The sequence below is a fragment of the Hemitrygon akajei genome, chromosome 25 (assembly GCF_048418815.1).
Source record: "Hemitrygon akajei chromosome 25, sHemAka1.3, whole genome shotgun sequence".
Taxonomy (NCBI): domain Eukaryota; kingdom Metazoa; phylum Chordata; class Chondrichthyes; order Myliobatiformes; family Dasyatidae; genus Hemitrygon; species Hemitrygon akajei.
In genome coordinates, this window is record NC_133148.1 from 28,259,890 (window position 1) to 28,282,157 (window position 22,268).

Here is a 22,268-nt window from a genome sequence, read left to right on the forward strand (position 1 = left end):
TCCTTCCACCTTGTGCTTCGTCCTCCCCCCTCCCTCCACTTTCTTACTCTGACTCCTCATCTTTCTTTCCACTCTTGATGAAGAGTCTCAGTCTGAAACATCGACTGTACTCTTTTCCACAGATGCTACTTGGCCGGCTGAGCTCCACCAGAATTTGGTGTGCGTTGCTTTGGATTTCCAGCGTCTGCAGATTTTCTTGCATTTGTGACAATTTCATTCATGCCTGGAAACACAATTCTACTAAAGTCAATCAGTCTAGTTGGGTTTTGCTAATTCTACTAATCAATTAAAAACCAGAAGAACTATTTACATTTGCTACCAGACAAATAAATAAGCTGCCCACTTGAATTAAACTCTAATGCTCATATGAACAATGAGCTTTCTGCCAAATCAAAATAAAAAAAATACAACCTAGCCCACAAAATCCAAACTGAAATTTACAAATGGTGGAAATACTTAAATCAAACATTCAGGGGAAAAGAATTAACATAATTTTAAAGAACATATGATGTTAAAGTGCTCACAAAGAGAAGTTTTGACTCGTTTCGTAAATAGATGCAGATATCATCAATTTTCAAACACATAAAAGAGTGGGAAATTTTTTTGAGAGATGACGGGTGACTGAAAAATAGTACATAGAGAGCTTCTTGCCATACTGAACTACGCTGATTTGGCAACTGAAAGTGTTACAAATAGCAGTGGCCAACTTGCTGATCAAGTATCACATCCCTGAAATACTTTAAGGCCAGCAATTGCTGATTCGTACAGGAATCACTGAACAGCTGCTGCTTTTTTCATCCCTTGTAGATGGGCTCAGATTATCAACACCAATTTCAACTGTACCTTTCGGCACCAACTATTCAGGAGAGCCGAAACAAATTTCCAAGAAACCACTGCTGTTTCAAAGCTGGAAGAAAATAAATTTATTTCAATTCATAAATTTAAACAAACTTTCTGGCTGATATTTAACCTATCTTTAAACATGTGAAATAAAGCCCTAGATCACCAGTCATGGATTAACTCACTCTTAAATTCAGGAATTGACTTCTCTTGGTCAGCAAACAGTACTGTATCTGTAATCCCAACAACCTCAATTACCGAGGTTACTAGTTCCATGGAAAATGAATGAAACTAGGTGTCACTGTTAACTTTAATAAACAATTAAAATTTTTGTAGCATGAAGTTATATTAATTGTGAAAAAAATAATCAGAGCTAAAACCTTTAAGTTCTATTTTCTAATTATGGTAATCAAAAAGAGCTACAATTCTGCACCTCAAAGTTTCTACAATTGCTTTCAGTTGTGTTTATTCAACAATCAAAATAGTTTATAAAGTTGCAGTATCCTCACGGATATCTGACATCTGCATCATGCTAGCATTTTCTCATTTTTAATTTATTGATCAAATTATACATCACTAAAACTACAGTAATGAAATATTCCAAGCCATTGGATTTACTTGTTTCTAACATTGGCAATGAAGCTGTATTATATAATTCAACTGTTTTATCTCTATTCTTAAAATCTCAAGTGGTTTATTTATCTATTTTAAAGTGACACTTAAACATCACAACATTAATTGCCAAATTAACCAAGGTGCAGTTTGGGGGGGGGGGGGGCGGGGGTGGGAGGGGGAGGGTTCCACTTATTGCGTTCTCTTTGTATTTCACAATTAAGAGAATTCTACAATGACGTGCGAAAATTGAAACGTTCAGTTGCTGTGAAAAGAAATACTAAAATCATCCAGACGTATGCATAAGGATATGTAAGGATTTATGCGGAAGAAGATGGAGCCAGTGAACTACGCTACTAAAGGCAGCATCCTCAGGATGGCTCATGGAACAACCCCTTTCACTTGTTTGATGTCTTCTTTTTATTTCTGATGTGGTTCTGCTACTGTTGGAGCCAGTTATCTACATTCTGGTGGTGTGTTTTCGGGCCAATCGGGTAATCTGGCGCTTTGCTACCTCCGAGAGGGTTCCATGAGGCTGCGAGCAAAGTGTGCGGCATGGACACCAGGAGCCCGTGATTGACTCCGTCTCTCGCTGATTAAAGTGCCGAACAAGATTGAAATCACCGAAGTGGGTGCAGAGGGTGAGCGAGTGTTCAGTGCCCTCTACCAGCCTCTCGCTCGCTGCTCTCGAGGGAAGGTCCTTGCGTTGGAGTAATCTCTCCCTCTCTCTCCTCGATGCTGTCAGAGTTTGGTGCCAGAGCAAGGTTTAATCACTGCCGATGGTAGATTTTGATTCTAATTCAGGCTTATGATATTTTCTAGTTCTTGTTTTGTTGCTGCTTTGGCGATTTTTGAACCGGGGTGGCCTGCAGATATTGAGTACTGAGCTGAGCTGAAATATTCCTTTTGATTTTGAGCTTCATAGTCTGTGTTTTCGCTCACGATTTTGTTGCCGTTTGAGTGCTTTTTTTGAGCGGGGGGGGGGGGTGTGGGTTTGACGTTTTCCTCCGAACGTGTTGCTTCCATAGTTCTCTGTTTTGCGGTTTGCTACAGGGAAGACAAATTTCAGGGTTGTACGCAGCATACAAACTTCAATAATAGAAGTACTTTGAATCCTGAATCTTTGAATTTTATTGAAATGAAGACTTCCTTTTCTGTGCCATTTGGTACTGAAGCAAAAAGAAATTGAATTTGATGTGAAGGCCACTCGAGTCAACAATGGCAACACAGTTAAAATCATTTTAAACTGCAATATAGCAAAATTGTATTGCATTCACATTGGCATAATCAGGAAACTGGTTTCCAGATTTTTGGCAGGAATTTTTTTTTGTCATGGCATCATTCTAATTTTAAGCTTACGAGAACAGCATCTAGCAGCGACACAGTATGTAAAATTTGCCTCCAACATTCTATTCTCATTGCTTTGAAAAGGGGCAATTTTATTAGTTACTCCAAAATCAAGTTTTACTGAGCCTTTAAAGGGCCACTTTCTGTCCTCAGTTAGATCTACAAGCTCCTGCAACCACATGCAGAACCATAAATCAAATCCCTTGACTGTTTTTTCCCATGGAGATCACTGTCGGCTTCCTAGCTTCAAAAACATTTCATGCTGCTGCCACTGATCCCCGCAAAAGCTCAGGTTTTTTGCTCACGGTTGCATAAGGGTGGTCACAACTCTACCAAGCTTAATGAGAGAAGACACAACAGCATTCAAAGCGAACACTGAAAACTCTTGCATTACAGGCTTCCCAAATCACGGCCATTATGAAACGGGGTTCATGTAGTATTACTTTTTATAGATAACCTCCTTGGAAATATCCTGACAATATCATCTGGCATAAACCTCGGAGTATTTCTGTGACTCCCTTGAGCAAACAATAGGTCTCCTCTGTGGACAATATTCTTTAAGCAGCCTGTTCAGGTTCTCTTGACTACTAGAAAATTTCCAAACATCCCCCGGCCCACAACCATCACATGCATTTGTTAAGTCGAAACAATTCCACGCAGCTGGATGAGTCATTTAAAATTACTTTAAAAGTTTCAAAGCATTTTGAAACATAGAAACATAGAAAATAGGTGCAGGAGTAGGCCATTCGGCCCTTCGAGCCTGCACCGCCATTCAGTATGATCATGGCTGATCATCCAACTCAGAACCCTGTACCTGCTTTCTCTCCATACCCCCTGATCCCTTTAGCCACAAGGGCCATATCTAACTTCCTCTTAAATATAGCCAATGAACCGGCCTCAATTGTTTCCTGTGGCAGAGAATTCCACAGATTCACCACTCTCTGTGTGAAGAAGTTTTTCCTCATCTCGGTCCTAAAAGGCTTCCCCATTATCCTTAAACTGTGGCCCCTCGTTCTGGACTTCCCTAACATCGGAAACAATCTTCCTGCATCTAGCCTGTCCAATCCCTTTAGAATTTTATACGTTTCAATAAGATCCCCCCTCAATCTTCTAAATTCCAGGAGATATATATATATATATATAAATAAATAAGAGATGGTATACTTCATGAATTTCAATTGTACTCTTTCATCATCAATGTTGTGCAGTTAATGTCAGGAGTATTTGATTAAGATTGTAAATATATTAGTTGATTAAGCATTCTTGTTTGTTTAAATAATTCATTATGGGTTATATGTAAAAATACATGAATTACACGTCATGATGCCATCACTTGGTAAGTGCGCACCTCGCTTAAAGTAAAACTTAACATACTTGAGTTATCTTTTAAACAATCCCAAGACAACTACTGTACCAGCCTGTTGAAGTGCAGTAAAACGTTCAAGTGTAAAAAATGCTCAGTGAGAAATAGCTAAGTTTTTAAAAAGTGTAGCATGCTTTTTTCTTCTTCAGAGCAAGCAGCACATTTTCTTCGCAAAAAGACAACTTTCAGAGTTGTATTCTGTATACATACTTTGATCATAAAATGAACCTTTGAACAGGAAAGATGATTTGAGTTTTTTAAAAAAAGGTAAAAAATGGAAGAATTCACACGTTCATAAACAGTGAGTACCGGGTGATAAAAATCATTTAAAACGAAAGCAGAAATGGCTGGCTGCATCAGAAAGATTGATGTGTTCGATTGATCAATGGATAACGGGCTGATGTATGCTGAGCTAACTCAGCCGTATTTTAAAATAAATGAAATAGCTAATGAGAAGTGAGTGCTAGTTTTGCTGTGTACATTGTGAAGGCATACAGCTTCCTTTGAAATTTAACTGCTCCATCAAAACCAGCTGAAATGAGCTTTGCTGATATTGTGAAAGTAATGGAAGAACCCTTAGAACCAAAACCATTGTTGATTGCAGAACACTTTAGGTTTCATAAGCAGAATCAAAAGGAAGGAGAGTCCAACTCAGCGGAAGTAGTTCAATTGAAGAGATTGTCTGAGCATTGTCATTTCAATGAAGGGCTTAATGATGCTCTGAAATTGTTCAGTTTGTGGAATCTTACAAGAAAGCATTCAAAAATGGCTCCTTACTGAAGCAAAACTTACATTTTAAAGAGCAGTTGAAATTGCTGTGTCAATGGAAACATCAGACAGAGATGCAATTGAGTTGCAGTCTGGAACGAAAGTGAGCGCGAATAAAATTGCAAAGTCTAAACAGAAACCAGCCTGGCTGAACAAATTATGCAACCATCATGGCAAGGGCTCATATACACCAGACCAATGTGCATTTAAAGGTGAAACTTGTAGAAAATACATCAAAGTATGATACATACAAAGAGCATGTCAGGCAGACAAAAATAAATGGAATGGACAGGGAAGAGATAAAGATCAAGTTGCAGTTTCAAAAAGAGCACTAATCTGCATGCTGTTGATGAAAAATCTGATAATGACGAGAGTGACACAGGGTTGGGTACCTTGAGATTTACAATGTGAAAGCTAACAATAGACAAGCAATAAGGCTTACACCAAAAGTAAATGGCAAATTAATTAAAATGGAACTGGACACTGGCTCAGCTGTTTCAGTCGTCCCACAAAATGAGTTTGAACAGCATTTCCAAGATACTGAACTGAAGCCTGCAGATATCCAACTAAAAACTTATACTGGAAAAAAGATAACTCCTGTCGGAATGATATTCCTAAATGTGAAATACAACAACCAACAAGCCACATTGAGCTCGTATGTGGTAAAAAAACAGGAGGGCCAGCAATGTGGGGGCATGATTAGCTGAGACAACTACAACTTGATTGGAGATCCATCCACCATTTGCATGCCACATCCCCTGTAATAGCATCAATTGAAAGCAAATTAAGAAAGTTACTAGATGATGCCACAACAGTGTTTAGGAATGGCATTGGAAAACTCAAACATATCAAAGATAAGTTAGTGTTAAATGAAAATGCCACACCCAAGTTTTACAAAGCCCGTCCAATTCCTTATACCATCATTGATAAAGTTGCCAACGAGCTAGATCACATGGAAGCTGAAGGAATTCTTTTCAAGGTTGAGTGGTGCCCACAGGCAACGTCATTGGTCCCAGTAGCAATGAAGAATCCAGTCTGTCAGGATCTGTAATGCTTTTAAGGTCACCATTAACCCAGTACTATAACTAAATAATTTCCGTCTTCCCAGGATAAAGGTCATCTTTGCAAACCTTTCTGGAGGCAACACTTCAGCAAAGTTGAGTTAGCCGAGACCACCAACAGATGGAGATGGAAGATGAGTCAAAAGTATTTCTCACCATTAAAACTTACAATAATAGGCTTATTTTTGGAGCGGCATCTACACCTGACAATGAAAGCTATGGATCAGGTACTGTAAGATTGTCTAGGCACTCAGTGTTACCAGGATGATATTATTGTTACCAGTAAGGATGACAAGAAACATCTCCAAAATCTGAAGACAGTGTTTAAAAGATTAGAAGATTGCAGACATGACAAGTGTGAATTCTTTAAACCAAGCATCACTTATTGTGATCACACCATCGATGCACAAGGATAACGCAAGGGTGCTGGGAAAATTAAAACAGTGGTGGATGCCCCAAGGACATGTCATGGTCACGGTTCTTTTTAGGATTTGTCAATGACAATAACAGGTTCCTGCCAAACATAACTACTGTGCTCCACCCCTTGAATTCATTGCTACAGACTGGGAAGAAATGGGAATGGACAAAGCAGTGTGAGGTGGCTTTCCAAAAGGTAAAAGAAATGGTGCTGTCAGACACTGTACTCTGACCTTCTGATCCACATTGTCGAGTGAAGCTTGCCGCACATCCAGAAGAAAGATTCCAGAGCTGTCAGACCCACTCCTACAAGAGTCAAGTTCTACAACCACCACAGAGGAGGCCCCCGAACCCGAGATTGTTTCACAGCCCAAGATTCACCTGCCAAGCAGAGAGATCCCACTTGTCAGGAAAGACGTTATACCACAAGAGTAAGAAAGCTTCCACAGGAATTAAATCTTTAGGCTTGAATGGGCCAATTTAAATTTTACTATGTTGTGTATGTCTGTATGTTAGTTATATTATTTAGTATTCTATATTGAATTGGAATTTATAGCCATAGCAGGGAGCAATGTTGTGCATTTAATATATCAGTAATATTGTAAATACAATCTTTGATTAAGCATCCTTTTTTGTTTAAATAATTCATTGTGGGTTATTTGTAAAAAATACATCAGTTGCAAATATCCTGATGCCATCACATGATACATAAGCGCTTTGCTTAAATTAAAACATACACCAGTTATCTCCTAGCTCCTTTATTTCCCTTTCAATTAGTTTAATGTTTTAGAGTTACAAAACATGACAAACACCACTCTCGCTTTTTTAAGGTAACACACACCAAATGCTGGAGGAACTCAGGAGGTCAGGCTGCATCTATTCGAGAGGAATGAAGATTCAATGCTTCCAGCTGAAACTCTTCAAGGGGGAAGAAGCCAGAATAAGGTGTGAGGGATGGGGAGGGAAAGGAGCAGGTGAGGAGAAGGTAAGGGGTAAGAAGGGTGCCAGAATGTGGAATAGAAAAGGAGAGAAAGGTAGGAGGGAGGAATTGAAATTCATGCCATCAGGTTGGAGGCTACCTGGACAGAATACAAAGTGTTGCTCCTCTAACCTGAGATCTGCATCCAGCACAGCACATCATTCTACACAACGTCTGCCACCTTCAATCGGCTTATACCATCAAATGCACCATTACCTTACCCACCCTCACCAATTTCCACTTTCCTCTCTCCATGATCCCCTTGCCAATTCCATTACACATGCACGGAGCGGGAACTACGACAGAGGAGTAGATTATTCGTTTTAAACTGAGTTAGTAACACTCTCACAATTGATCTGACACAGTACACATTTGTCCCTCCCCACTGACCTCGCCCTGGCACTTATTCCTGCGAACAAAACAAGTACTACACCTGCCATTCACCAACTCCCTCGCCTTCGTTCAAGGCTCCAAATAGTCCTTCAAGGTGAGGCAAAACTTTACCTGGAAGTCTGTCAGGGTCATCTACTATATGCGGTGTTCCCAGTGCAGCCTCCTCTACATCGGTGAGACCTGGCATAGATTTGGGGGCTGCTGTGTCAAGTGATATTGAGGGTTTGATTAAAACTAAAGGGAAATATATAGGAGGTGCAGAGTGCTCAAACAGAAGAGGCATTTAAAGAGTATAGTGCCTAGCAAGATATCAGGATAGCAAGATGTTTAATGAGATAAAATGAAGGAAAATCCTATGGCATTTTCTCCACATGTTAAGAGCAAGATGGTGGCCAGGAAATGAGTGGGGCCTATTAAATGAACAACTGAAATGTTCTATCCAGGGAACAATCTGGTGAATCTCATTTCCAGATTTCCATTATCTACAATTTTGAACATTTGCTGCAAAAATAACAACAGTAGGCTAATCACTTGTAGCAGAGAGAACAACAGATCACCGCGGTATATAAAACTGAAAGTGACACAGCAAAAAAAACCTGTTGTTGTGAAAATCTTCATGAATCACAAACTACATTAAGGTAAGCCACAATAACATTGTGCCACTAATATGATGTAAACCAATTTCTAAGTACCTGAATAATTGGTATTGAATTTGTGGCTACTAGATAGTGAAACCTAACCTCTTCTTTCTCTTCCAAATCTCACTAATATGTATCTGTGATAGTTCTAGTAATCCAATACATTGCTACAAAATTGTATAAAATTTCATAACAGTTGTGTCTTCATTCATTCATATTGCAAAGGGGCACAAGTTCATTCCAGTCTCTGTTGACCAGAAAATCTCTGTCCATTCTCATTGCAAATGTAGACTCAGCCTCATAACTATGAGGAGGTTTATTGCTTTTAAAGACATTCACTTTTTGGCTTTGGATGCAACTTTTTTTCTTTATTTAAACAATTTAAATACAGGCAACACACACAAAATGCTGGTGGAACGCAGCAGGCCGGGCAGCATCTCTTGGGAGAAGCACAGTCGACGTTTCGGGCCAAGACCCTTCGTCAGGACTAACTGAAAGGAAAGATAGTAAGAGATTTGAAAGTAGGAGGGGGAGGGGGAAATGCGAAATGATAGAAGACCGGAGGGGGTGGGGTGAAGCTGAGAATTGGAAAGGTGATTGGCAAAAGGGATACAGAGCTGGAGAAGGGAAAGGATCATGGGATGGGAGGCCTAGGGAGAAAGAAAGGGGGAGGGGGGAGTACCAGAGGGAGATGGAGAACAGGCAGAGTGATGGGCAGAGAGAGAAAGAAAAAAAAAGGAGGGGAAAAAGAAAGGGTCTCGGCCCGAAACGTCGACAGCGCTTCTCCCTATAGATGCTGCCTGGCCTGCTGCGTTCCACCAGCATTTTGAGTGTGTTGCTTGAATTTCCAGCATCTGCAGATTTCCTCGTGTTTGCCTTTTAAATACAGGCAAATTTGAATAAACCTGTGCTTATAAAAACATGCAATGTTCTTTCAGAAGTTCATGTATTTCATTATTCTGAACTTGGTGAAATTGGTATAATCTATTCACAATATTTTCCCTCATCCCCACCCCTAACACCCACCCCCCCCCCCCCACATCCCTTTGTGCAATTGACTAAAATTTCAGTTAAAAAACATCTTCTGACACATTTTAATGCTAGTAATGGAATTATTGGTTCCTCATAACAGGAAAAGTAATTTAAGGCATCTTTTTGTAAGTTATCTTAAAGACTTGAGTATCAACTTCCATGATTAAGTATCAATTATTAAATCTTTCATTTCCCATCAAATGGTCTGCTGAAAACAAATATTACATGGTCAGCTTGCTCGTGAAAAGGTAAACATGTTTGCTTCATTCAAACAACACTGGTTCAACATTATCGTTATATAAAATATTCATCATGACTGAAGAAAAAGCTTTAAAACAAGAACAATTTTCAAGTCAAGTCACTTTTATCATCATTTCGACCATAACTGCTGGTACAGTACACAGTAAAAATGAGACAACGTTTTTTCAGGACCATGGTGTTACATGACACAGTACAAAAACTAGACTGAACCACGTTAAAAAAAAACACCAGAAAAAAACGACACCAGACTATATATAGACCTACCCTAGACTACAAGTTCCTTTCATCAAATTCAAACTTCCAATATCTTAAATCAATTAACTTTTACATGAAGCATGAACGCATGGCTAATCTTATATATCTATGCTCATGAGTTGGGGAGGCTCATTTGGAGCAATTTTGCCAAGTAACTGCAGGGCATTTTGTAGCTGATATTCATCCCAGTACACCAGCGAGAATGAAAGAATGGAGATTAGGGTGCCAATAAAGCAAACTACTTTGTCCACATGGATGATTTGGGCTGAAGGGCCTGTCTTCATACATGGTGATGATGGTTTGATTGGAAAACATTGTTCAACAACTTGCTTTGGCTTAGATAATTGTACTTCAACAACTAAAACTATCTCTCAACATGTAAGCTGTGACACCAAAATGGAGTATTCCTCTCTCTCTGGTTGCCATGTTGATCAGCTTCACCACACTTCTTTGTTGCTATACTCAGCGAATACCTTAACATCAAAGGAAACCGCTCTCACATCATCTCTGGTTTTCAACCCTTCTATCCATATTTGGACTACAACTATAAGATCTGAAGCCAAATTCCCCTGGTGAATTCCAAACCAGCTATCTGTGAGCAGATTAACTAAGGGCTATTAATATGTTGCCAACGCTTCTCTGTTGATTAAGGACCCATCTATATTGCTGGGTAAACTTTTTAAAAAAAATGAAACAGAATTAGAGTTTCAATACAGACAAAAAAAGCCCATAATTTACAAAAACTAGTAAATATATTCACCTTGGGGGCAAAGGGGCAAGGATGCTCAAGCTACATACACAATTTTTGTGTCTGAAACAAAACAGATGGTACCTAATAATGACAGACATTGTCTTATGGTTCCTTTCTGAAAAGAAGATGCTGTCCAAGTTGCATGCCATCTTGGACAATGTCTCCCATCCACTCCATAATGTACTGGTTAGGCACGGGAGTACATTCAGCCAGAGACTCATTCCACCGAGATGCAACACTGAGCGTCATAGGAAGTCATTCCTGCCTGTGGCCGTCAAACTTTACAACTCCTCCCTCAGAGTGTCAGACACCCTGAGCCAATAGGCTGGTCCTGGATTTATTTCCACTTGGCATAATGTACGCATTATTATTTAATTGCTATATTTCTTCACTATTCTTGGTTGGTTCGACTGTAACGAAACCCAATTTCCCTCGGGATCAATCATGTCTGTCTGTCTTTTGAGAATCAGATTCTGTCCTTCCACAACTGCCAGTCATTATTCTTTAGCAAGAAAATGGCACTGATGGTCAGGAGTGATAGACTACACCACTTCCAACTCTCCACTCCACCCAGCCCTAGCAACAGATCCCGGGAGCTTGGCAACTGGCCCTCAGAGGCAAGGCAGGCTGACTCCCTGAGACATCTGATGGCAGTTAACCACCCTTACCACTATTCCCAGTGACAGTTGCTGCTGACCCAGATCTACATATGCCAATTCTTCCCTGTGGATTCCAAGTGCAGTTGCCAGAGTAGGAGGAATTGTAAATGCCAGTGTGTGAGACAAAAAGAGAGCATCACGTTTTGATGGAGTGACTGTGTTACGGGTAACCCTAGTTTGTAACAGGGGTCCAGAATAGACCCTATGAACCATGTTGCTATTAAAAGAGAGAAGGAGGCGTCCAATGTGGGGAGGAGAGGGGGAGAGGGGGAGAGGGGGAGAGGGAGGGGAGGGAGGGGAGAGGGGGGGAGAGGGGGGGAGAGGGGGGAGAGGGGGGAGAGGGGGGGAGAGGGGGGGAGAGGGGGGGAGAGGGGGGGAGAGGGGGAGGAGGGAGGGGAGGGGGAGGGGGAGGGGGAGATATATATATTATGGTTTCTCTATCAGCTTGTTTACCTTTTCCCTGAGGTCACTTGCCTGCTTGCAAAAGTTCCTGCAGAGAGAGAGAGGAGGGCGGAGCAGGTTGATGGATAGCTGATGTCCAACATGTGGAGATAAAAGCCAGGTCCGCAGTTACACAGACAGACACGCAGTTTCGGACACTGAACGAGCATTATTGCACCCACAGGAAGGTGGTTTTTTGGAGGATCGATTCAGGGAAATCGATCGGTGGCTCATTGTGTGAAAAGGTGCGACCTATAGGGAATTATTTGTGTGTCCCCATCCTTGCCTGGGTGATAATTCCACCACTGAAAAATGGTCACATGTTATTATAGTCACAGTCGGTGACTTCTACAGGACTTCGGAGAACAACGGGGATTTCGGAAGACAACGGGAAGATCGATGGCATCAGCTCACCTCTCTCCAACGCTACTCAACTAAATACCACAAACTGAAGTCTCTACATCATTGTAAGACTGTACCCATTTACCCCTAGGTTTGAAAGAGCCTAGTTTTGTTCCTATTTCTGTATATATATATATATACTACCACACGCTCTTTTAGGAAGTGGACTCCTGAAGCTGAACAGGCCCTGAGAGACTGCTTCGGTACTACTAACTGGGATGTACTGCAAGGGGGGCTCTGTGGGGGCGTTGAGGAGGTCACTGAATGCACAACGGACTATATTAACTTTTGTGTGGATGCAGTTGTCCCTGTTAGAACTGTTTGCTGCTATCCCAATAATAAGCCCTGGATCACTAGTCACATCAAAGGCCTCCTAAACCAGAAGAAGAGGGCCTTTAAAGATGGTGATCGGTTGGAGCTTAAAAGAGTTCAGAAGGAACTCAGAGTACAGATAAGGGGGGCAAAGGAGCAGTATAGGAGGAAGCTAGAACAAAAGCTGCAGAAAAAAGCATGAAGGAGGTGTGGGATGGGATGAAGATCATCACCGGATGCGGTGCAAAGCGGGGGGCGAACATAAGTGGAGATGTGGAGAAAGCGAACCAGCTGAACAACTTCTTCAACAGGTTCGACAGCTCAATCTCATCCTCACCGCAGAAATCCACACCAGGCTTACTTCCCTCACAGGAAAATAGCCACTCACAGGAGACCTTGCCCACGCCCAGGATTACGGCTGCACAGGTGGAAGGTCAACTGAGGAAGATCTGTACCAGCAAGGCGGCTGGACCGGATGGAGTTTCCCCACGATTACTGAGGGCCTGTGCGACTGAGCTGGGAGAACCACTACAGCGCATCTTCAACATGAGCCTGGAGCAGAGAAGAGTACCCAGACAGTGGAAAACATCCTGTATTGTCCCGGTACCGAAGAAACCACAACCAAAGGAGTTGAATGACTTCAGACCTGTTGCCTTGACGTCGCACGTGATGAAGACCATGGAGCGGCTGATAATACAGAATCTGAGGCCACAAACCAGGCACGCCCAGGATCCTCTTCAGTTTGCGTATAAGGAGAAGGTGGGAGTGGAGGATGCTATCACGTATTTGCTGCACAAATCACTCTCACCTAGAGGGGGTCAGTTGTGCTGTGAGGATTACATTCCTTGACTTCTCTAGTGCCTTTAACACCATCCAGCCCAAGATCTTAAGGCACAAACTAACGGAGATGGGAGTAGACTCTCACATGGTGGATTGGATAGTGGACTACTTGACAGATAGACCTCAGTATGTGCGGTTGGGAGACTGTAGGTCTGACACAGTGGTCAGCAGCACAGGGGCGCCGCAGGGAACCGTACTCTCTCCGGTCCTGTTCACCCTGTACACATCAGACTTCCAATATAACTCAGAGTCCTGCCATGTGCAGAAGTTCGCTGATGACACGGCCATAGTGGGGTGTGTCAGGAATGGACAGGAGGAGGAGTATAGGAAACTGATACAGGACTTTGTGATATGGTGCAACTCAAACTACCTGCGTCTCAATATCACCAAGACCAAGGAGATGGTGGTGGACTTTAGGAGATCTAGGCCTCATATGGAGCCAGTGATCATTAATGGAGAATGTGTGGAGCAGGTTAAGACCTACAAGTATCTGGGAGTACAGTTAGACGAGAAGCTAGACTGGACTGCCAACACAGATGCCTTGTGCAGGAAGGCACAGAGTCGAATGTACTTCCTAAGAAGGTTGGCGTCATTCAATGTCTGTAGTGAGATGCTGAAGATGTTCTATAGGTCAGTTGTGGAGAGCGCCCTCTTCTTTGTGGTGGCGTGTTGGGGAGGAAGCATTAAGAAGAGGGACGCCTCACGTCTTAATAAGCTGGTGAGGAAGGCGGGCTCTGTCGTGGGCAAAGTACTGGAGAGTTTAACATCGGTAGCTGAGCGAAGGGCGCTGAGTAGGCTACAGTCAATTATGGATAACTCTGAACATCCTCTACATAGCACCATCCAGAGACAGAGAAGCAGTTTCAGCGACAGGTTACTATCGATGCAATGCTCCTCAGACAGGATGAAGAGGTCAATACTCCCCAATGCCATTAGGCTTTACAATTCTACCGCCAGGACTTAAGAACTTTTTAAAGCTATTATTAATGCTTTTTGAGATGGTGATTTAGATGCATATCATATTTTTTTTTACTGAGTTAAGTATTGTATGTAATTAGTTTTGCTACAACAAGTGTATGGGACATTGGAAAAAAGTTGAATTTCCCCATGGGGATGAATAAAGTATCTATCTATCTATCTATCTATATATACATATATATCATTGCTAACCTGTTTGATATATCTGCATTTATAGTACTGTACTGTGTAGTTACTAATAAACACTATTAGTTATTAGCAATGCCAGACTCCAATGTTTTTTCCATTTTTGATAGTTCTTTAACCCGGTCATGGGGTACGTAACAACTGATACTGCATTTAGTACTGATATCCCTGGTCAAAAATACAGTGATAAAGGCCTATGATTATGGATCCCATACATTCCAATGATTCACATTTTAGATACTTCTGATGACTGAGATAAGATTGGCCAAATTGAATGTGAGTAAATACATATGATTTGCTCTGCTTTTTGTGAATAAGACAAATGTGGGCAATTTTCCATATGATGAGGTAACTCTAGGTCTGGTTCAATAGTCTTTAGCAGTACAGTGAAAAGAAATAGTTGTCTGGTCCTATAACCTTTGATCTATCCAATGGTGTCAGACGTCTCTTGATTTCATGAGGGGTGAATCACATTGGTGGTCTCTTCTGAAAGAGGCAAAGTTTTGTTTGGCATATCTGGTCAGTGACGGCTGCAATTGCTTCAGTTCTACATATGGAGCTTTGCCTTGTCCACATTGACATGTTTCTCTCCCCATGCCCCAGTTAGCTGTTTAATTATTCAACCCCATTCACAACTGGATGGGCCAGATTTGAATCAGTTGACTGTGGAATTGTTCAACAGCCTGTCGCTGTCTGACCTGCACATAGTCTTGCACTGTATTTTTTTGAGAGAATTCTTAGGGATAGGATTTATGAACATTTGGGAAAACTAATGAGGTTTGATAGTCTAATGAATTGTGAGCATTGCCTAATTAAGGACGGTGTGCACGACTCTCTGCAGGCCAGGTCTCATTTCACTAACTTGATTTTTTTCTGGTGACTGATGAAAGTGTAGACTTGTGGATGTTGGCTACATGAATTATGGGATTCAACATGTTCCCTCATAGCATGCCCATCTAAAAGATTCAGATGCATGGGATCTACAATCACACACAGAAAGAGATCCCGCAAATGCTTGACCAACACACAGAAACAGAGAAAGGTGCATATCTGCAATGTGTTGTCAAGGGTGGTGATGAAGTCAGATAAGATGGAGGTGTTTAAGAGATTCTTCAATGGGAACAGGAATATACAGAGAATGGAGAGATATGGACCTTATACTGGTAGAAGGGATTAGTTTGTGAGCTGAAGAGCTTGTACCTGCGCTATAGTCTCCTATGTTCAAAGTTTTAAATACACTATATGCTCCCCTCATTGTGCCTTCTCACTGTTCTCATTTGAACCCTTTGATAACTTTATTATAGTGAACAATTGTGGTAGATTATGGTTCTGTTGTTGTTAATGTTAGCCCATCCAAAGATCTCCACAAATGTACACTTCCAAACTAGTTATGAACCTATCTGAAACTCAGCCATGTAGTCGTGCCACACTTCACTGTCCTCAACGTGAAAATGGGAATTTGCTTATATAAGGACTGTTACCCCTATCAATACTGACACAGGCAAAAACATCGGTAGCATGGTGGAACTGCAGCTACTATAGCAGTATCACACCTCCAGTGACCTGGCTCTGATCCTGACCTCCACCCTACTCCTTATTCTGATGTCGTCTTCTCCCTGTGACTGCACAGGTTTCCTCCGAGTGTTACAGGTTCCTCTCTCATTCCACAACAATTCACTTGGTCCATCTCGGACACATCTCTCCCCTTTCTCGATCTCTCGGTGTACATCTCTGGAGACAGACTGTCCACTGACATCTTCTATAAACCCACTGACTCCCATAGCTACCCTGATTATACCTCTTCCCACCCTGCCAAATGTAAAAATGCTATTCCCTACTCCCAGTTCCTCTGGCTCCGCCGCATCTGCTCCAAGGATGAGGCTTTCTGTTCCAAGACATCCCAAATGTCCTCTTTCTTTAAGAATCGTGGTTTCACTTCTACAGTCATCAATGATGCCCTCACCCGCATCTCCTCCATTTACCACACTTCAGTCCTCACCCCATCCTCCTGTCACCACAACAGGGACTGTGTCCCCCTTGTCCTCACCTACCACCCCACCAGCCTCCGGATCCAGCATATTATCCTCCGCAACTTCTGCTACCTTCAACAGGACCCCACCACTAGGGACATCTTTCCCTCTCTACCCATCTCTGCTTTTCGCAGGGATCGTTCCCTCTGCGACTGCCTGGTCCACACGTCCCTCCCCACAGATCTCCGACCTGGTACTTATCCCTGCAAGCGTAAGTGCTACACCTGTCCCTACACCTCCTCTCTTACCACCATTCAGGGCCCCAGACAGTCCTTTCAGGTGAGGCAACACTTCACTTGTGAGTCTGTTGGGGTCATCTATTGCATCCGGTGCTCCCGGTGCGGCCTCCTCTACATCGGCGAGACCCGACGCAGATTGGGGGACCGCTTCATTGAGCACCTCCGTTCCATCTGCCACAAGAAACAGGATCTCCCGGTTGCCACCCACTTCAACTCTGCTTCACATTCCCATTCGGATATGTCCATACATGGCCTCCTCTACTGCCATGATAAGGCCAAACTCAGGTTGGAGGAGCAACACCTCATATACCGTCTGGGTAGCCTCCAGCCCCTTGGTGTGAACATCGAATTCTCCAACTTCCGGTAATTCCCTCCCTCTCCCTTCCCCTATCCCACTTTCACTCTGCCTCCCCTTCTAGCTGCCTATCACCTTTCTCATGATTCTGCCTTCTTCTACTACCCACAGTGCTTTCCCCTTAGATTCCTTCTTCACCTCTCCGGCCTATCCCCTCCCTGCTTCCTCTCCTCCACCCCTTGATCTTTCCTCTGATTGGTTTCCCACCTGGCACATTCCACCCTCCCCCTACCTTCTTTATAGGGCCCCTGCCCCCTCCTTCTTCAGTCCTGACGAAGGGTCTCGGCCCAAAATGTTGACTGCTCCTTTCAACGGATGCTGCCCGACCTGCTGAGTTCATCCAGCTTCTTTGTACATGTTCATTCCACAACTTTGCTGGTAGGCTACATTTGCTAACGTAGGTTGTCCCTGGTGCAGGAGAATTGGATGGGAGGGTGTGTGGGTGGGAAGGTTAGCATGTTAATAAGCTAAGGCTACAAAGAAAACAGGTGGGGGAAAATGGACTGGCATTGATTTGGAAGTCAGTAGACTTGATAAACTAAAGGGCTTCCTTTAATGTAATCATTTAATGTGAAAATATGTTCTTCAAGTCTGAGAAAGCAGTAGTTCTACCAAGCTATGCTTGACCCCACTCAGAAAGCGTGTTGACCCTTGTTAAGTTTTCAGGCATGACTTATCAGTTGATGCCATGAAAACCTATCAATAGGAGAGGACGTGTCCAGGACTTTTAAAAAGCAACTTGGGTTGAAAGGCGTGATCCTGTGAAGGTCCACTCAGCTATAAAGATACGGCCAGAACCAACCACACCTGAACTTCACACTAAGTATTACATGCTATTCATATGATACTAATACTGAAAATCATCCTGAGCTGGGTATTGCTCCAAGACGAGCTAGTGTGGTATGCCCAAGTCCAAAACCTTCATGAAAGCAATACAATTTTAATTACCCAAATTAAAATTGAGGCATACAATCAGATCCCATCCAGTATACAGACTATGATTCAGTCACATCAGGTTGTTGCTCAACTGTCTGAGAAATGGTTCTCTCAACTCCGTCCCTCGTTCCCAGTAGCACAGTTGACGGGGCTGGCAGAAACATTATCCTCCCCAAATCCGGTCAGTGCCAGGTAGTCCACCCAATATTATTCTTCCAAAATCCAGCTCATCAATTTGCATGATGTCAGAGGGAAATAAAGGCAAGGATTTTTTGAAAAACAGTGTTTTTCAAAGAAAATTGATATTTTAAGTGAAACAAAAACAGATGAATGAATGAATGATCTTTATTGTCATTATACGATACAATCGTTTCATTGTACAATGAGATACAATGAAACTCTGATAGTCTTGGATAAGGAAGCACCTTTGGAAAGAGATTCAGTATTTCAAATTCATTATCATTCTTCAATACTGAAAGAGTCAGGGGTTCTTAAAAAATACAGAGGAAAGGGCATTTTATAATAAATATTAAATGACTGGATGGTTTATTATTTCACTTGTAATGTGGGATTTCCAACAACACAGAGTTCCTTCTGTACTGTGTTTTAGACTAGTCATAATATGACTGCTTTGGTGTATGTGACAGAACAGGTTGGCAATGCGAATCCTCCTGCTAATTTTGCCCTCTTGCCCCTTTAGTCACTCCTCCTTGTCCTGACCTGCCCTAGTTTCCCCAGATGTTCAAACACTTTGCCCTCCTGTTCTGCAATTCTTGGGAGTTCACCGTTTATACACCCCAACAGTAACACAATCACTAGCTTGGCTCAATCCCTTCAGTTAACATGCTCTATTGGTTTATAATTCATAAAACTAAGGGTTCTAGACACGGGCATTTCCAACAGTGTCACTTATTTTCACTCACATCATTACATCGGTTTGTAGACAGCAGAACGGCCCCAAAAGACTTGAGGGACAGTTCGGGGCATCCTAAAATAATGCCTGGGCTAGTGGAAGCACCTTACACAGGAAACACCACTGGTGGGGAGGCTTTATTCTTTTATATTCATCCGAGCACGTGGACACTGATCTATGGGTTTAACTAAGGCATTTGTTGTGGAATAAACCTGTAGGATGTTAGAATCCCTATTTAAATACATCTGAAATAATTATTATGGCCTGGTCATGTCATTATAACCACACCCTCCCCACCAACTGTAGAATTTCCTAGTCCTTCTAGCCAGGTGGAGGCAGATTTAAATGCTCAGTCTGGCTTTGCTCGGGAGATGTGGAGGTTGGAGTTGATGGTTGATGAATAGTGGTTGACTTACATTGAAAAGTTAAGACAAAGTTGGTCAGGGAGAAAACCTTTGTATATTTGTAAATTTTTGTACATACATGCTTCTTCTCTTCACAACTTTTGGGCTGCTTTTGCACTTTTTCCACCTGGCTCTAAATAAAACCCCTTGCACTTATGTGCTGTTGCAGTTTACCATCTGTTTTTTTCCTAACTGGTGTCCCTTGTCGGACACGCTTACCCGCACCTGATAGCACGGTGTGACAGTGTAAAACATCAAAATTCAAAGTAAATTTATTATCAAGGTACATGTACATCATATACAACATTTTCTTGCAGGCATACTCAATAAATCTATAGAATAATAACCATAGTGGTTATTATATTATTATTATTAATAATAGCCATAGTGGGGTGTGTCAGGAATGGACAGGAGGAGGAGTATAGGAAACTGATACAGGACTTTGTGATATGGTGCAACTCAAACTACCTGCGTCTCAATATCACCAAGACCAAGGAGATGGTGGTGGACTTTAGGAGATCTAGGCCTCATATGGAGCCAGTGATCATTAATGGAGAATGTGTGAATAAAGTATCTATCTATCTATCTATCTATAACAGAATCAATGGAAGACCGCAGCAACCTGAGAGTTCAACCAATGTGCAAAAGACAACAAACTGTGCAAATACAAAAAGAAATGAATAATAATAAATAAAAAATAAGCAATAAATAAAGAGAACATTTGTTGTTGGAACATTTCAATGATGGGCGAATGAAGTTATCTGCTTTGGTTCAAGAGCCTGATGGTTGAGGGGTAGTAACTGTTCATGAACCTGGTGGTGCGAGTCCTGAGGCAGCAGCAAGAAGAGAGCATGTCCTATGTGGTGGGGGTCCTTGAAGATGGATGCTGCTTTCCTGCAACAATGCTCCATGTAGATGTGCTCAAGGGTGGGGAGGCTTTTACCTGTGACGGACTGGGCCATATCCACTACCATTTGTAGAATTTTTCATTCAAGGGCATTGGTGTTTCCATACCAGGCTGTGAAGCAACCAGTCAGTATACTCTCCACCATACTTCTATAGAAGTTTGTGGAAGTTTTAGATTTCATGCTGAATCTTCACAAACTTGTAAGGAAGTAGAGCTGCTGCTGTGCTTTCTTCATAATTGCTGGGCACAGGACGGGGAAGTTGCTGACCCTCTCCACCTCTGATCCTCCAAGGACGTCAAGCTCCTGGACCTCTGGTTTCCTCCTCCTAAAGTCAATAATCAGCTCCCTGGTCTTGCTGACGTTGAGTAAGTGTTCGTTGTTGTGGCACTGCTCAGCCAATTTTTCAATCTCCCTCCTAGATGTTGATTCAGCCTATGAGAGTGCTGTTGTCAGCAAACTTGAAAATGAAGTTGGAGCTGAGCTTAGCCACACAATCAGCAGGGGGCTAAGCACACAGCTTTGTGGTGCACCTTTGCTGATGAAGATTATGGAGGAAATGCTGTTACCAATCCAAACTGACTGGGGTCTGCAAGCGAGGAAATTGATGATCCAATTGCACAAGGGAATGTTGAGGCCAAGATCTTGAAGCTTATTAATTAGTTTTGAAGGGACATTAGTATTGAATGTCAGGCTGTGGTTGATAAAGAGCATCCTAATCATCTTTGCTGTCCAGATGTTTTAGGTTTAGAGTGAAGAGCCAATGAGATGGCACCTGTTGTGGAGCAGATCCAAGTTGATTCTCAGGCAGGATATGATATGTTCCATCACCAACCTCTCAAAATATTTCATTACTATGAATGCAAGTGCTATTGGATGGTAGTCACTGAAGTAGGTTACCACGTTCTTTTTAAGCACCAGTATAAGTGAAGCCTGCTTGAAGCAGGTGGGCGCCTCCGACTGCTGAAACAAGAAGGTTAAAGATCTCAGCGAATGCTCCAGCCAGTTGATCAGCACAGGTCTTTAGTACTTGGCCAAGTAGCCCGTCTGGGCCGGATGATTTTCGTGGGTTCACGCTCCTGAAGGGCGTTCGCTCGTCGGCCTTAGAGACTGAAGTCACAGGATTATCGGGGTCTGTGGGAGTTCGTGATGGTTCCTCCATGTCAGCTTAGTTTGGTATCATCTGAGACCAAACTAAGCTGACGCTATTTACTAACGCAATGCTATTCCTCAGACTAAATGGCATTGCAATTGAGTGCTGGTGGACTTCATTATCTATTACTTTGCAGGAAGTCTTTAAAGAAATGAGCATCAATGATTTACAGTTAAGACTTTTTGGTTCAAATGTATCAGCTTTTTTCTATTTAGAGTCAATAAACTGACAAAAATCAATAATATCTATGTTCATTTTAAAGCCTGCCGTTCTGCACCAACAAAGCTTCAATTCAATACACAAACTATTAGCCACAAGTTGACCCTACTTCAAGAATAAAGAACATCCATGTTGTAAGACACAGAAAATAGCAACAGGAATAAGGTGTTCAGGCTTCAAACCTGCACCACCATTCATCACGAACATGACTAATTATGTATGTACCCTGCTCCTGCCATCTCACTACATCCCACGATTCCTCTGCCCTAGACAAAGTATTGAACATAATATTGCAACCGTGGATGCCATGGTCGTGTAGCGGTTAGCGCAATGTTATTTCAGCTTGGGCATTGGATTTCGGAGCTCAGTCCTAGTTTGCACATCCTCCCCATGGAATTCGTGCGCTTTCTCCAGGTGGTCTGGTCTCCTCACACAGTCCAAAGATGCACCGGTTAGTAGGTTAATTGATTAGGCTAGGGTTAAATTGGTAGGTTGCTGCCCCCCTCCCACCCTCGTGGCGTGGCTTGAAGGGCCAGAAAGGCTTATTCCACACTGTATATCTAAATAAGATAAAACTGG

The 22,268-nt window shown here is 42.3% G+C and overlaps 1 protein-coding gene across 6 annotated transcripts in view; it reads right to left on the reverse strand.

The window, feature by feature from the left end:
• LOC140716481 (ryanodine receptor 1-like) overlaps nt 1–22,268 on the reverse strand; it is a 560,721-nt gene that overhangs the window by 532,859 nt on the left and 5,594 nt on the right. The gene's annotated exons all lie outside the window — the stretch shown is intronic.